Source organism: Taeniopygia guttata, chromosome 4 (genome assembly GCF_048771995.1).
Source record: "Taeniopygia guttata chromosome 4, bTaeGut7.mat, whole genome shotgun sequence".
Classification (NCBI taxonomy): domain Eukaryota; kingdom Metazoa; phylum Chordata; class Aves; order Passeriformes; family Estrildidae; genus Taeniopygia; species Taeniopygia guttata.
Window position 1 is genome coordinate 72,266,298 of NC_133028.1, and position 16,769 is coordinate 72,283,066.

Genomic DNA, 16,769 nt, shown 5'->3' on the forward strand with positions numbered 1-16,769 from the left:
TTTGCCATTCTAGTCTTACCAAAAGACTAGATAATAATTGATCTTCATCTGATCAATTGCTAAAAAATCCATCATCAGCTAAAACAAAAATCTGAAGGGAAACTGAGTCTCAGAATGCCACCTTCTTCTTCCACTGATTGTAAACAGAGTAGATGATCCACTAAGTACACAGTGATTATAAACTGAAGTATTCCAGTGCAGTACCTGAGACAAGCTGTGAGACAAACAAACCTCCCAAACCAGATGTGGGTGACACCCTCTGCAGACTCAGGAAATGTAAACATGGGTAGAAAATATAGGTGTGTATCCCATATGTAATCTCCTAATGCATTTCTTACTAATCATTTTTCTGTAAAAAAAAAACCTTTATGGAGTTATTTCCCAAACAACTGGACTTGAATATTGAAAAAATAGTCCTGAGAGCAAAACAAAAATTCATAGAAAGTTAAAGGGTGACTCCTTAGTAAGAAAAACAATTCAGAGATGCAAAATATTTCTACTTTTTTTTATGTAACAGTGGAACTTGCATAATTTTGCAAAATATCCTGGTGACTTATGCACCATATGAACCATTTTGTGGTGTTCCTATTCACAGTGAGCAGCACCTCGCCTCAAAGTATTTGATCTGAATTCATTAAGAGCACAAATGGTGGTAGGTAAACAGGAAATCTCCACAAAATATCCCTGAATGAGTGAAATTTCTCACATTATGTACAAAGCAGTAAAGAGGCGAAAGCCTGGTGCAATAGTTTGAGATGCAACATGAACAAGAATTTTATAATCCTGCCATAAGTGCCATATCCTAAAAATCCCCCTGAGTGCCAAAACCAGGATGTTTGAGAACTTTTGGCATGTAAGTCTCTGAATTAAACCCACTCACCATCTGCATAAGTCTGAAGGCAATAAAGTTCACTAGGTGCTCTCATCTAAATTTTTCACAGATCAAAATCTATCTTTTTTTTAAAAAAAACTTGACTGACATTTTCCCCTCTTATTCTTGGAGGGGAAGCATATTGAGAGACCTAGCATAATCTACAGTGTGTTCTACCTGGTGTACACTTCTTTCAGCATTGTAGAATTTTTATTTTGTCCTTAATTTCTCTTATTTTCATTCTTGGGTATATTTTTACCATATTGACTTTATCACCTTTACATGAAAAAAAGAAAAAATCAGTTAAAACACACTAATCTGCAATGAATGTCTGCAATCTATTATTTTGGCATTACGGACTTTCAGTTGGATAATTTAAGTAAAAAGTAAAAGCTTTTCATCATGAGAAGATACTCAAGAACAGGACTATGGACTCAGGAAGGTTTCCTTGTATTTTTATGTGAGACTTCAGAGGAGCAGAGCCTTCTGTGGTGGTAGGGAGAAGGAAAATATTACACACAGCAGACAATTTGCTCATTTGATATTATATACAGAATTCCATATGCTTTCTCTAATGTCTTCCTTGGTTTTTAGGTTGGTTTCTAGATTCTAACTGTAAGGTGAAGATTTTTCCTTTTTTTGTATTTACAGCTCAAATCCATACATCCAGAGACCTTGGAAACCTCCAGCTCTGGTACTGTTTCCTAGGAGCAAGAACAAAAATATCTAATAAAGACAGAAGTGCTTAAATATGTACAGTGAATAAATCTGATCCTAAGAGAAAGCTTTTAACAAACCCTACTGGAATAATTAACTCATAAATCCTTTAATATGAAGGTCAGCTCAGAAGATAACCCAAGCACTGACACTGTTCTGGAGCAGAGGAACATAAACCCAGCTATGCCAAATTAAACCAGAGACCAAATAACTTGTAACAGCTAAATCAGAGGTCTGAGCTTTAAAAGCAGCTCTTCTGTGGCTTCTCTATGTGTCTTCTTTTAACCCTTGTGCTAACCTAAATAATTACCTTTTGCTATCAAAAAGATCTTTGGGAAACTTAATATTTATATAACAACTTGACTAGTTCAAGAAGAACATACTAGCAAAGAACAAGTATTGTTTCCTACCAAATAAATGTAGTTTGGCACAGATTGAATCAAAATGCAGTCCATAATTTGGAAATGAGCACTAACAGAAACCATTGGATAACTCTTCTTACACCGAAGGGAATAAAATTGGTTAAAAATGCCTTAGCAGAAGTCATACACAGGAAGTCATATCACCTGACAGAAGAAATGAACATAACTGTGGGCTGGAGAAACTGGAGTCTGTTTTTCACACTGCCAAAAGATTAACCCAAACTGACTAGCAAAGCTATATCCCCCCACAAAATCCTGTTTGTTTTTTTTTTTTTTCTTTCCTGTAGAAAATGGCATGTATGTCATCACTGAAAGTTAGAAAGCACATTCTTTATGAAACAGAGAGAGAAAAACTGTCAAAATATAAACAAGTTAGCAATGTTTGTATAGAAATTCCAGGTATCTAGGGAGCAAAATGATGAAACAGAATTAATGCTGAAATGCATCAGGCTGAAAGTAACAGTTACAGTGCCAGAGATAAGTTGGAGGATGAGTTTTAATGAAGTGGAATATTGAACTGTGTGCCCTGAGCAGAGGAATTAAAGCACAAAGTGATGGTTCAGAATATACTGGGGGCTAATGGTGTGAAAGACTGTAAGAGGCAAAGAGGGATAATGTACAAAAATGGACCTTCCATTAGCAGGGTCTTGCAGAGGGGTTTGTATACTCATAAAAGGAATGAATACATCCCCTCAGCTTGCCTCGTGGACAACTGAGCTAGGGAAGAGAGCACGAGAAATGTGGGAAACAAAGTTATGGAAACGGAAATTACCATGCTAAAAAGAATCATAATCTAAGCTGTTGTATGCACTGAGGTAAAGGAATGGGAAAAAAAAAGTAAAACATTAGAGGAGATCGAGAACTAATTTATACCAGGTATGTTTGCAAAAAAAAAAAAAAAAAAGAAATAGAAAAAAAGGCAAAACGAAAAAGAAACGTGGGAATGCAGAAATTCTGCATTAAGAGAACACAGAAACTGTCAAACATTTGTGTAATATTAGTGTCTGATACAATAGTATGTGACAAAAATTAATTAAAACAAGGATGAAATTTAGCTGAAGATAGCAAGGTGAACCAGCTGCTATTTGGATGATAGCATATTAGTATATATTAGCACACTAATTAGCATATTAGTATATATTATTAATATAGTGTCTGTCTATAAACTCAAAGTAAATGTGGTTACTTTTAATTAAGGCTGTTTTATCCTACCTAAGGTAGCTAATACAGCTCTGAATTGCTTCTGGTTGCTATAGCTCTCTGATTTCAGCCTGTAATGATCTTGGTTCTAGCAGCCTCCTTTCCCACATCTAACATTATTCTGCTCACTGTTTTTTCCTCTTGCACAGTTAAAGCTAAAGTGAATATAAACTATCTGGACTTCTCACCAAACTTCTGGTATTTTCTTACATATATTCTTACCATAATTTCTTTTTCTAATTTAATACTGTGTAGTACACTAAGGTGTCCTAGGAGATGTAAAATCATAGGTTTGTGCTGTTCAGCTGAACCTGTCAATTAAAATAATTTTTTCTTGGACTGTACATTTAAATCAAGTGTCCACTGCCAAATTTCAGTAGAGTCAGGAACAACCTTTCCCCTTATTTAGGAAATATCACTAGTACCTTACTTGGACTTGCCGCCTTTCTGTGCTATTTGCTTTTAATTTTGAGTGGAGATGCCTTAGTTTTACTGGAGGTAGTTCTCTACTATATTTTGAACAAATACCTTCTAGCAGATTTTTTTGGTTTTTAATGTTCATGTGCTTCACCAAATTCTTTCATCTCTCTGGCACTTGCTTTTCTGCATGTCAGGATCTCAGCCTTTTTTTTAGCGTCAATGACATCAAACATCTTTTTTCAGCCTCTGCTGTTGTCTTCTAATTTCTCTATTCAGCCAATCTGTTGCACTCACTCACGGCTAGTTAAGTTTTGGGTTGAGGTTGTTAGTGAGGGAATTACATAAATCAACTTTTTGTATGTCAGTAATGATTTGAAGATCCCTCTGGTTAACTGTATATGTTGATTTACACCATTTCCCAAGCAGCATTTAGATCTTTTTTCCTGCAATATCAACAGAATTGAAACCAGTTGTTCACATCAGAAGTGTATTCATCTTTCAGTAGGTTTATATCAGGGTTTCTGCAACTCTATTTTTGAGACCACGAGTCTCAAGCTTTCAGTAATCTAAATCAATGGAGTACTTGGACAAATGCCCAGCCCATGGTCAAGCTGACTCCCAAAGAGGTTCCCAAAGAGATTCTCAAGAGACAGACAGCACACTCCCCATGGACAACACAGCTCTACTTTCAGCTTACTGCCTTTCCCTCACTCTGAAGGGATGTGGCATCCTTTCATTTCTTGGGTTTTTGTCATCCCTATTTTATGGCAAGTCACGAGAAATTAGAAACCTATGGTGAGAACCAGGGTATTTGACTAAGTAATCATTCATAAATATATTCACTTCCTCTAGTGAAATAAGAGTATAAATAAGCACGTCATTGTGCTATTTGTCACAATTTCATCACCGTTTCATGATATCCTGTGGAGTCATTCACAGCAGAGCTGCTTTGTTTAGTTTCTGCCTCTGATGGTACCTCCAGAGCCCAGTGAGTGTCCTGCCAAAGTGAGAGACCCTCAACAAACCTCCTCCAGTCTTTATTTATTTATCTATTTATTTATTTATCACCTTTAGATGTCCCAGCTCCCTTTTCTTTTTCAGTGTTTAAATCCAGTAGTCAGGAGAGACCCTGAAAAACAACTTCAATTGAATGATTTTTCTGGAAATATTGCTTCTCCAGCGATGCACACATTCTCGGCTAATTAATGTCAGAATTATATTTCTATTCATGCTCTTGCCAGTAAAATGTGCAGCAAATACCCAAGGAACGTGGTGAACCAATGACAGCAACCTTAGCAGAGCAAAGAGGCAAACTGAAATTGCACAGGAGGAGCAGCAACCCAAAACCTCAGTGGCAGAAGGAAAGAGAAAAAAGGCACATGCTTGGCAACATTACATTAATGCTTTCCATGAGTCTCCCATAGTCTTTTAAAGAGAGTTTAAAGTTAGCTCCACCAGGTGAAAGAAAAAAATATATTCTCTGGAGGATATTATTCTTTCTTAGGTGAACTCACAAATAAAACACCCTGTTCTATTAATTTTCATAACTATTTGAGCACTGCCATTTGCAAATGAGTGATAGAGAAAACCTCAAGCATGTTTCCTCTACCATAAAAAAAATAAATTACATTGACATATTCTTTTGGTTTAAGAAAAGAAAAATCACTCTGATGATATGACTTGGGTCCTAGAATACACAGTAATGAATCTGAGGCCTTTGCTTTCCTTTTACCTTGCCCTCAGGTATTTAAAATCTTTTTATCTTCATTTCAATTTCCCCTCTTTCATTTTTAGTTCACATTTATAAAACTTGCCTTCAAAGCTCCCCAGTGTCTCCATGTCATCTCAGGTGTTTATCTTGCCAGTTCCATCACATAAATTGCTTCCAAATTCCATTGCAAAAGCTGCCCACCTAGTAACAAGAAATTAATTTTAAGTGCTTTTTCTAATTTTGAAGAAATTAAATGGAAATACATATTTCAAAGCATTCATGACAGGCAGACTATCAGTCTTTACATGCATTCCTTGCAACTTATTTTATGTTTTCAGTGTGTGCTTCCAACATCAGATCAAGCTTTGACAAATGTATCTTCAACAGTTTACTTCTCCTATAAAAAGATGATAGGAAAAAGTTGAATTATATTTTTAACAGCACAGAGGCTATATACTGAAACCATATGTGGTGTTTCTACTTGGGAATATGTAAAGATTCCTTGGTTTTAATTGACATCACATACACCATAAAACATTATTTTTTCTCTGTGAATATTGACATGAACTAGTTGCTTGTACAGACTCACTTTTATTTTTCATATTTTATTTGTTTTGGAAGGAAATAATGGAAAATAAAACATATCTTGGTTGTGAAAATAAAATATTTTTCCCTTTGCACCAACACAAAAAGATACTTTGAACAAATCTGCTTTTTTGCAGATTTTTAATATTTTCTCTGTTTAATATAAAAATTTTAAACATTCCTCACTTGCGTAGCCATTGCAGTTAGACAAAACCAATCAAATTTAACTATTAAGCTGAAAACTGTAATGTTTACATGAAGGAATAAGAAGGTGGGTTGCAAATTGTGCTGCTATACCCCACACCAGTGAATGGCAAAGTATCCTTTGGAGCTAAGGCAGGATTATAAAAGGGATATTGAGAAAATGAAAGAGCTCTGATGTGTTAGATTTACGAGTCCAAGCTGCTCCTTTCGGTTGCTGAGATTCAGCCAGCCATTAAACCCTTGTTTTTTACATCCCAGCTGCAATCCCCAAGCTCCATAACTCCTGAGATTTGAGGCACAGAGAGGGTGGGAGTGGAGGAAGCAAATGGGAACACTCACTGGAATTTCTCTGCTTTAAAAGAAGTTTGGGTCTGAACACTCATGCTCAACATCAACTTTTATGAATTTGATCACTTCCTCTGGATTCAATTCAAATTCATTCCTCTCAGGACTTATATTTTGGAGGTTAAGTGCTAGAACCCAGAGTAGTCCAAGGCTACATGAAAGGTTTATAGTAGTCTTTGAATATGAACATTTTAACCTGAAAGTCCCAGCCTATGAAATCCTCCTTGCTCAGGTAATGTGAGAAAAGGCCTCCACTGGTTCTCCATTCTTCCATACTGGAAGAGTTGGAAGAGTGAATCGTGTGACAAAGAGAAATCAACACAAATTCCTGGGAAAATGAACAACTTTTCAAAAAACATCCATGACAGCTCCAATTTGAAGGCACTGAAACAGGAAATATTAAGTAAAGGAAGTTAATCTCTATTCACAGCATTCTCACAAATTAAAGGCTAAAAACAGGCAGTGCAAATTTACCAGCAGTTGCCAGCTGATATTTAAAACATTGTCACATCAACTTATTCTTTTAAGATAATGTCGCCACACTCAGCCTATAAACAACTCTTGCTTATTTCCCCTTGCCATTTATTCACCTTTGTGGCAGTAATTAGCAAAGGTTTCTGATTAACTCAGAGAAAACTGAGGATATAAAACAAGAGTATGAAGTGAAATGAAATTTCTGTTGTTATATTGTACCTTCTTCTTACATTTCACTATGCAGATAGGAATCAGGGGAAAAAAAAGTGAAGTTTTTTTAGATTCTTAATAAACCTTTCCTCTTTGTTTTAATTTTGTATTTCCCGTCTGAAGATTTTTCTGCCTTTTGTCCTTTTTCCACTCAGTTGCCTCTGTTCATGGCAATTTTGTTCTGTCTAAATATTAGACTATGAGTTTCCAAAGCTAGCTAAAAAGCTCTGAAACACTGGTTGAAGCCCCTTCTGCTGTGAATTTCTGCATCTATTAGTTGTCCTGATACAACTATTTTTAGGGCATTAGCTAAAGATTCAAGCTCAGAAAAATAATTTCAAGAAAGGTTATCGTTATTTGTTTCGGTCCAGGTTTAGCCATATAAGCACAGCATAAGTAATCGACCCAGCATATTTTAGGAAGGCATTCAGGAGATCAAACAAGAAGGAACATGAAATCGAAGATAGAATATGGCAATAACCTCCAAAACCAGAGATTTGAACAGGGAATCTCACTTTCCAATTTAACTGCTTCAAGTATCTACTTACCTCTCTCTTTTGCTGCCTTTCCTGCTATCCCTGGGGCTTCCATGAAATGAAGCGTTAAAAAAAGCCCAACAAACTATGCAATTTACAGGAAACAAATGACTTGTGATTCATAGGCTGATATCCTGCCTCATACTTAATTGATTCCAGTTAGGCGTAGCAGGACAGTAGTATTCTGCATTTTATTCTGCATTTTATGGCCTTACAGAAATGTCAGCCATCTGTTTGCACCTGCTGAAGTTGTTGGGGATGAGCACTACAAATCCTGTGAGCGTCTGGGCCTGGATTTCCAGAGCAAGAAAGTGTTTTTTTCTTGGTGATTGTCAACATGAAGGCATTAATAACAAATGTTAGAGACAGGTTTGAGAGGGAATACTCCCTCCAATCCAAACAACGTGATAGTTCTCATCTGAACCCAGCCTTCAGAAGGACTGAGCAGACATTTATTTCTTGCAATTTTGCTGTTAAGCTATGGTGGATGAGCTAAAGAGTAGAGTCTGTATTACTTGGGACAGATGGGAAATTAGCATGTCATAAAATTCAGAAAAAAAGCGGTTGATGATGCTGTCTGCCTCAAGAAAATAATTATATAATGATCACCTCCTTTGAGAATACCAACAGACTAGTTAGAGAACAGCCAGTTCTCTGATTTACCTATTAGTAATATTTTTAAGTGTTTGATATCCTTCAGGTAAGATGTTTTGTACTGTTAATTTATTCATTTAAGAGTTCTAACCCTTAGCTTTAAACTTATAGATCCTTTGTGTAAAAGAGCCATCATGAAATCCAACTCAGGAACCTTTTTTTTCAAATATTTGTTCTAATTTAGAAGCTGATTGTTTTCTCTCAATGTTTCTTAAAGTGGTTAGAAAGTTGTACAAAAATATATTTTCCTAATAGACTTCATTTTTTCCCTACAGCCTAAAAGGTGGTGGTGTTCAGCAAATTCACTAAGAGTTTTGCTTTTGTCTTCAGCAAGTGAGATGCTGAGTGCTAAAAGGTAACCAGTTATGTATTTTCTGGGTTTAATAAAAAAGACCAGTTAGATACAGCCTCCCAGGTACATGAAATATAAACAATTAAAGGCAACTGAAATTCTTGGAAAATATTAGTATTCCTCATTATTTTTAAAATGTACCTTCAGAATGAAAATTTAAAACATAAAAATAATCCCTTCTGGAAACCATATACAATAGCATTTTGATTTACTTTCTGCTCCAGTGCACAGCTCAGATTTTTGGAGGCAGGTTTCAAATGATGGAGCTGACACTGGAGTGCAAGGGCCCACAAATTAACTCATCCCCTGGAAGAGGGATCTTGGTCCCCTCCTGTGGGACAGTTTAGACCCAACCATTTCATTGAACTGGACCAATTCCAGAGGAGATATTCCTTCCCCCTGCCCACTTTTCACAGATGAGCTTTAAAGCTGTAGAGATGAAAGCACTTAATTTACCTCACTGCAAACTTTGTCGGGTCGGTTCTAATCAATCTCATCTGCAATTTAAACTAAAGAAGTGAGCTTTGCAATGAAATAAATGATCAATGTTTATGGAGTTCTGCCTGGGTTTGCTGTCAACCAGCTATGGGAAGCTATCCAGTACCTGAGGGAGAGTGTAAGTTGTTGAATTGAGACAGAGTGAATGAATCAGGCTTTTTCTCCAGAATCCACAAGTGTTCTGTCCTTGTGCTAATGTTCAGATATTAAACAGCAGGCTGACAATCCTTTGATGTGCTCTGGAATTGTAAGTACCAGCAAACCTGAAGTTTAAGGACGCTGGTGCATGTGAGGGTTGTCATTAATATATTATGAACTTAACTGTTCAATGGAAAAAAAAAAAGTATATTTCTTTTTCTGAGAACTCTTCTGTTCTAGGGTACCAAGGATGATCATTATACCTTTGACTTATTCATAAAGGTAAATAACATAACACAGAAAAGACAATACATTGAGCATCTCTTTTGTGTAAGAAATTCAATGTTAAAAGCTGCAAAGAATTAAGTAATTCTCTTGGGAGTGATAAATCACGATTACAGAGAAATGCTACTGCAAAATAAACCTGGAGGAAAAACGATAATGTTAACAACATAAAATCTATTTATTTGCAGTTTTTAAGACTTTTAATTTTATTTGGGAAAAGAGGTTGTTTCCCTACAAATGATCTCCTTTGGAAGGAGGGAACTCCATCATTTCTCAGAGAAGCCCTTTGCAGTGACTCCAGTGAAGCTGGCAGTAGGCTGTCCTTGGAATGCTAACTGTGAAAGCAGTAACAAATATCTACTGCTTCTCATCTGCCTGCAACTATCCATCATTCCAACATCATATCATCCATTAGCAGGTGAACTCAAACAGCAACAAGTCATCAGAAAGGCAGGGATAAGGAAAGCTGGCTGGCTCAGCTCAGAGAGCACAGCTGAGAATTAGAGACAAAAGGAGTTAAAGTAGGCAAGGAGGCAACAAAGCGTTTTGGACAGGTAAACAGGTTATAAACCATGAAACTCAGCTGGCAAGGGAAAGTCAGAGGAGCTTATCTGCACCAGTGTAGTCAAATTAAATCAAAAAAGTGTAAGGAAAATGAAGATTTGGGCAACGGGCATTGCAGTTTGAGAAGGCGCACCCAAGTCACAAATTTATGAAAGAAAACAATTTCTGCATGGGAACAGTGGCTCTCAAGGTATTTGAACTACACTGGCTCTTTCCAAAAGGAACATGTGTCTATTCCCTGAAATCTGACAGGCATCATCAGAATGAGGGGTCAGATTAATGATCCAAATATGCCGTGACTAAAGCTGAGGACTGTCCCACACAGTCACCTTATATACACAGGTATGTAAATACACACCCACCTCAAAGCCTTCCTGAAGACTGACAGATTCTGACAACTTTGCATACACAGATGACATTCAATCCATTATTCCAACCAGTTCCCAAAGTTCTCAGTCATTTAAGATTTATATCTTAGCTCGCTGATGGAATCCACTTTATTTCCAGCAAAGAAATATTGAACAAGGAAATTGGAGTTAAGCAGTTCACAAGTATGAACCTAACTCTGAAGAAAAGATTTTATGCCATATTTGCATTTGTCTGACAAAGTTCAAGAAAAGCTATTTCTATACCCATTTACTGGTACATCAATGCAATGGGAGGCTGAAATAAGGACTACAGGATGTCTGTATGCACTTTTTTCCATCATATCTAGGCAATGATTACTCAAAGACTATCCTCATATCACACATTTTCAACAATTAGTTTTTTTCAGGAAAAACAATTCAGGGAACCTGTATGTGAGATATAACCATATACAGTCTCCTTGAGGAAAATTCTCACTGAGTTGTGTCAACTCCAAACAGTGAAACAAGATTTTCAGGAGCCATGGCTTTTCAAAGCTCAAATATTTCAGTGTTCTGTATACACTGGAAGAGCATAAAATAGGTAATTCTGACTTAATTATAGGTTCTTGCTGTAATTGTTACTGAGAAACACCAAAATATTTTTTTATTATTTTTTATTATTAAAAATATCTCTTTGCCTCTTCTAATAGAAGTTCCTAATACTTCTCTTTTTTTTTTTTTAAAGCCCATTTTTTAACTTCTATGAAGGATGATACCCTCGGCATTTTTGTTTTCTGACAAGACAGGGCAGCGAGGTCACTTTTTTCCATGGGGAACACACAGATGTTCCACCTGGTGTGGCATTGCTAGGTGACCTCTCATCACATCAAGATGCCAGCAAGCTGCTCCACTGCCAGCCTCTTCCTGAACCATGGCCATGGTGATGGGCATCATGAGAAATTTGAAACTTCCTAAACTGGAAATCAACAAGTCACAGAATCACTGATCCTTGCGCAGGGGGAACAGATATCAGAATTTTTATGCTGGCTTTAATGCTCATTACAAATTCAGCTATTTCCCATTACTCTAGAGATATGAAGGGGAGAGTCTAAATAAAGTTTAGTCCTCTGTAGGACCCAACAGTAAAATCCTTCAGCTTATTAAAAAATTAATTCAGTTTGGCATATTCTGTCTGTGTTTAACCCTTCTAAAGAATTCTTACATAAAGGTCATTTTTAATTTCTTAACAATATCTCCCAGAACAGACTATTTAAGAATGACAGAAGCTCCAATACTTAAAGCCAAGGAATATATGCAATATATGCATGTCACTACATTTAAGCATTTGTATTAGATTTAAAACAAACAGGCAGCTTACTAACCAGATCAGTACAAAAGCAGTTTCTCTAATCGAGTTGGCACCAGTTCACAGAAAATATAATTTGAAAAGGTTCACATTTAAATGAAACTTGCTTTTCATGCTCAAATGTCATTCCAAACTCCAAGGATGAGGTATTAACCCTTCATTCCCTTTGATTTAATGAAACTCAGCACTGAGCTTGAATAACCTTGACTGTACTTACTCACCACATTACAAAAATTAAACAAAAGATCCTGTTTGCAATCACTTAATTCTCAGAAATGCCAACCAAAAATACATGGATAAACCTACAGTTTGCAGTTAAACTTGTGCCTTTAACCTTCATCATGGGTGGGGCAACCAGAATAGATATCAATATAAATATAGATATAGATGATATAGATAGATATAGATTAGATATAGATATAGCTTATATAGATGATATAGATATAGATATAGATATAGATATAGATATAGATATAGATATAGATATAGATATAGATATAGATATAGATATAGATATAGATATCGATGATATAGATATAGATATAGATATAGATATAGATATAGATATAGATATAGATAATATAGATATAGATATAGATGATATACACAAACTCATACACATTTGTGGCTGTCTTTCCACACACAACCCGATTTGCCTTGAATTCTATCTTTCTGTAAAAACTAGAGAAGGAAATGGAAAGCAGCTTCTGGTGCATATATATTTACATGCACACAGATAAATATATATAAAAAGGGAGAGATATATAGATATATATATACACGCAGCATATTGATGCCAGCAGGAATATTAGAAACCCAGCATGAGTTGTATCTTTACTTTCCACTGTGCCCCACAGGCACCTGGTTTTGTTGAACCCAAACTCTGTCAGGAAGAGCAGTCTGATACATGTCTGCTGCTCACAGTCAAAAGCAGCAGGTATCAAAGGACACAGAGGTTTTTCTGTGCAAATTTGTTTGCAGGGTTAGAAGTAGATGGGTTTTCCATGACCCCTGTTTATGGTGATCCTATGTAATTTCCAACAATGGAGCTGGAGCGATCTCACAGTTTCCTCAGCGCTCAGATTTCTTTTATGAGATGTAGAGCTTGAATTGGTATTTCTAAAATACCAAATACTCTTCCTGGGTGTTGTCCCAGTGGTCACACTGACCTGCTGCAAGCCACTTTGGTTTCACTCAGTGCCCTTTGCTTCCCTTCATTCTTCAGACCTCTCTGCCTGAATTTTATTTTTTTTTTTAACAGGATGGTACTTCTCATTAGTGGAGCTTTTGAATTACTGAAAGGCTGTGTAACATTTAATTAGTCTTTATCTTTACAAGTAATAAAATGAGTACCTTTAGGTAAAAGAAGGCAGTCTCCGGCGTGCCGCTGGATAACAGCAAGTTTTTTGATTTTTTATTCAAATAGCTATCAAACAGATTATAATTTTAGCTTCATTATTTGGCTAATTCACATTTCCTTAAAAGACACATGAGAGCAGGTTTATAAATATTGCAACAAAGAAATTTGGAGTCAAGAGTAAGAGAGGTTTCGAAGCTGACAGATCAGAACAATACTTGCAAAAATACAGTTTGTATTACCTGTAAACTGTTCGGTGTTAGCTAGTTTCATCTAAATAAAACTATCCAAAACCTTCTGATTCTTTTGAAAATTATCTGTTGATTATTGACACACCACATCTTAGTTTTGATTCATCTTCAGTATGGTCATATAATTTTCAAATATTAGAAATCTCCTTTCAAAATTTATCAATGTTTTTGACTTTGTCATCCAACCAGACTGCAAAATAAAAAAAAAAAAGAAAACAATAACAACCCTATAAAGAACAAGATAAATTTTAGAGTTTTGAATTCAAGACTGGATTCTCCCAAAGACATATTGCACATCCACTTTATGTGACAGAAAAAAATTTGATATTGTCCAATTCAAGTTTTCAATCTATACAATGTTCATCAAACTGCAAGTTTGCTTCTTTTGACTAGTTGATGCAGAATAAATGCTATTTTTTAAAGTAATGTGACATGAATATTTTGTAACAATAGCAAAGAGTGGCTAAGGCAATAACATCACACTTGTATTTCCAAATACTAAGATGCCACATGGAAAACCAAAGGATTTCCAGAAACCCTTTCTGGTGACATATTGAGGTTACTGTGAATCTGTTTCTGGCAGCACCAGGATGACATCTGCAAATTCCTAACTTGTGGGTGTTGTGGAAAACAAAAATGACTGATCATATTGAATAATTCTTGTGGCTAGCCAAGCTCATCTAAGTACTCCCAGTAATGCACAGCACTGGTTATTATTGCTTCTCATTTTGGTGATAAACACACCTTCCACCCTCCTGCTCGCTGAAGAACAGGTAATCTGGTTGAGTTCCATCTCTAGCATAGTTTTTCTATTTCTATTTCCTTTTTGACCACTCTTTTGATCTGTCCACTTCACTGTTCCCCTCAACTTTCAGCACAGTCCTCAAGGTTAATGTTCCTCAGTATAGTAAAAGCAGAGTGTGCCATTTCAATTTCTTCAGGAAAAAGAAAACATTGAACTACAAGCATAGAAAATTTAATTATGTTGCTTTCTGTTTGACATTGGACAGCTTGTTCATGTACACAGAAAATATCTACAGCCTCAACGCCATTCAAAGACGTTAAATGGGAATAAATCCCTGATCTTAGTATTTGTAAAAAATTAAAACATGAAAGACAGCTCTGTAGTGCAAAACAGGATTTAAATCAGTGTTTTGTGTAAAAAGAAATTATGTCATCCTGGTATGTAATAAACAAAATACATGTTAAGAAAAAAAATGCAAGTTAGTAGTGTGGCATTTCTTGACCTAATTGTAGAAACGCTATAAATTATACAATTTAACTTAATTTCTAAAAAAATCTCTAATTGCTATAGTTCTAAATGGAGAGACTTGTGTAAGCAAAGCAAATAATTAGTCTGTAATGCATACATGACCTGGAATAAACAAATAATGGCAATTACAAGTGGGAAGACACAAATTATTCGACAGTGTTGACAGCGATCTCTGTACCTTTGGTTTTAATTTGTTTTAAAAAAATGAATTTACATTCTAAATGAAAGCAGAAAGATTTTTCTTTTTTCTTTTTTTTTTTTTTTGTGAGAGTGGAATAACTTAAAATGCAACAATGTATGGCAAGAAAGAAGCCATCAGGATGAAAAGGAATTAATTTTCCCTGTCTCACTGTATTCACTAGAGCAGCCTCAACAATTTATTTTGCTGGGTTTTTTCCCCTTCTCTGGGTTTTACATTTACACATGAGTTCAGCATCTTTCTAGCTGATGAAAAAAGAACGTACAAAGGGAACACTTTATTTCTGTTTGAACATGAAAGGTCTGTGATACATGGCTGCTTTTCCTAGCATTTGGTCAATATCTGCAATAAACAACAGCTGGCAGTTTGTTGAGAGGGTCCAGAAGGCTCTGTGCAACCAGGATTTGATTCTCTTTAATGTACACCTATAATAAACTAGTTTTTAACCAATAGACATGGCCAATAGACCTGTTTTTTTCTGCTTTTTTTTTTCCTTTTCTAGGCAGTCAGGGGATAGGAGGGAATATTTTAATATTAATAACATTCAGTGTATATAAATACAATTTGACCTCAGTAAATGCCAAAATAAATTTGAAAGCAGAAGCAACATACAACTTCTATAAAGATATATTGCAACCAGTATTGTATCAATCTTTTTAGATATTTTTAAGCTACTCTTTTTGTGAGAGCAAGGGATGTAGAGGGAGAATCTGGTCAGTTATTCCTTGTTTGGTCAAGGTTTGTTACTTTTCCAGTGTCCTTGTTCTCAAAATTGGTTAAAGCTTTTGAAAACAAGGCCATTACTTCAAATTTTATATTGCATAAAGCAGAATAACATGGAAAGCCCTAATGAAAATGGAAATTGGTAAAGCAATTTACAGCTGGAAAAGGTGTGAGAATATCAGCTTCAGACTTGTTGAATACTTATGAACTGCAAGGATCTCAAGAAATCTGCCTTTTTAGCAGAAAACTGCCTTTTTAGCTTAAATATGGTTCACTGTAGTGCAGTAGATGAGAGAAAAGTTCTCATGAACAGAGAAGGCACAATATAACTTTACAACTAATTATTAAATAGAAGACACAGTTAGAAATACAATTACTTGCTACCTTCACCTTAGGATCATTACTGCCAAGGCAGACTAATAACACAATTACTTTCACAAGAAGTTCTTATTTTGCTGAATTAACAGAAACCGGTAGATGTACAATTTAATATGCAAATTGAAAAAGGGAGTTGTAGAATTCTGGCAAGATTTCCCCTTTTATTGGTGTGTGTTCATTATTTTAAAAGGAATCTAGATACATATCTTGAACTCAACTAACTATTCTTTCTTTCTTTGTTTCTTTCTTTCTATCAAGTAATGGCTTCTCATCTTAATTGCTACAAATTGAGATTTCCAAAATTGCTGAAGGGAGTGAAGTGTTCAATTCACTGCGAAAGCCAGAGGGAGAAAAGTGTGTTGCATCAAGTCTGAAATTCAAATGTTCACCCTTACACTGTGAAATAAATGCCACCTGGATTTTAATTAACCCTTTTATTAAAGGACTTGCAAGCATTTATGAAATCTTTCATATTAAATACATGTTATGTGGATTTTTTTGGTAAAAAGACATTGCCATCGAAGAGGTTCAGATTCTTTTGGTAGTTCTTATATATTAATTTGTCTGGTGAAGACTTTCAGAATTACAGCATTATTTTAGAATATTTTTAAAGATATATGCATATTAAAAACAGCTGAGGAATGGGATATAATTTTTAATTTTATATGACTCTAGAATGATACTGTGTT

The 16,769-nt window shown here is 35.5% G+C and overlaps 1 long non-coding RNA gene across 1 annotated transcript; it reads right to left on the reverse strand.

The window, feature by feature from the left end:
* Positions 1-3,780: 3,780 nt before the first annotated feature.
* LOC116808274 (uncharacterized) lies at positions 3,781-11,148 on the reverse strand. Its single transcript, XR_004367842.3, has 2 exons — positions 10,549-11,148; positions 3,781-5,542 (listed from the first exon to the last, which is right to left on the reverse strand). It is a non-coding gene; the product is annotated as an uncharacterized lncRNA (long non-coding RNA).
* Positions 11,149-16,769: the final 5,621 nt, after the last annotated feature.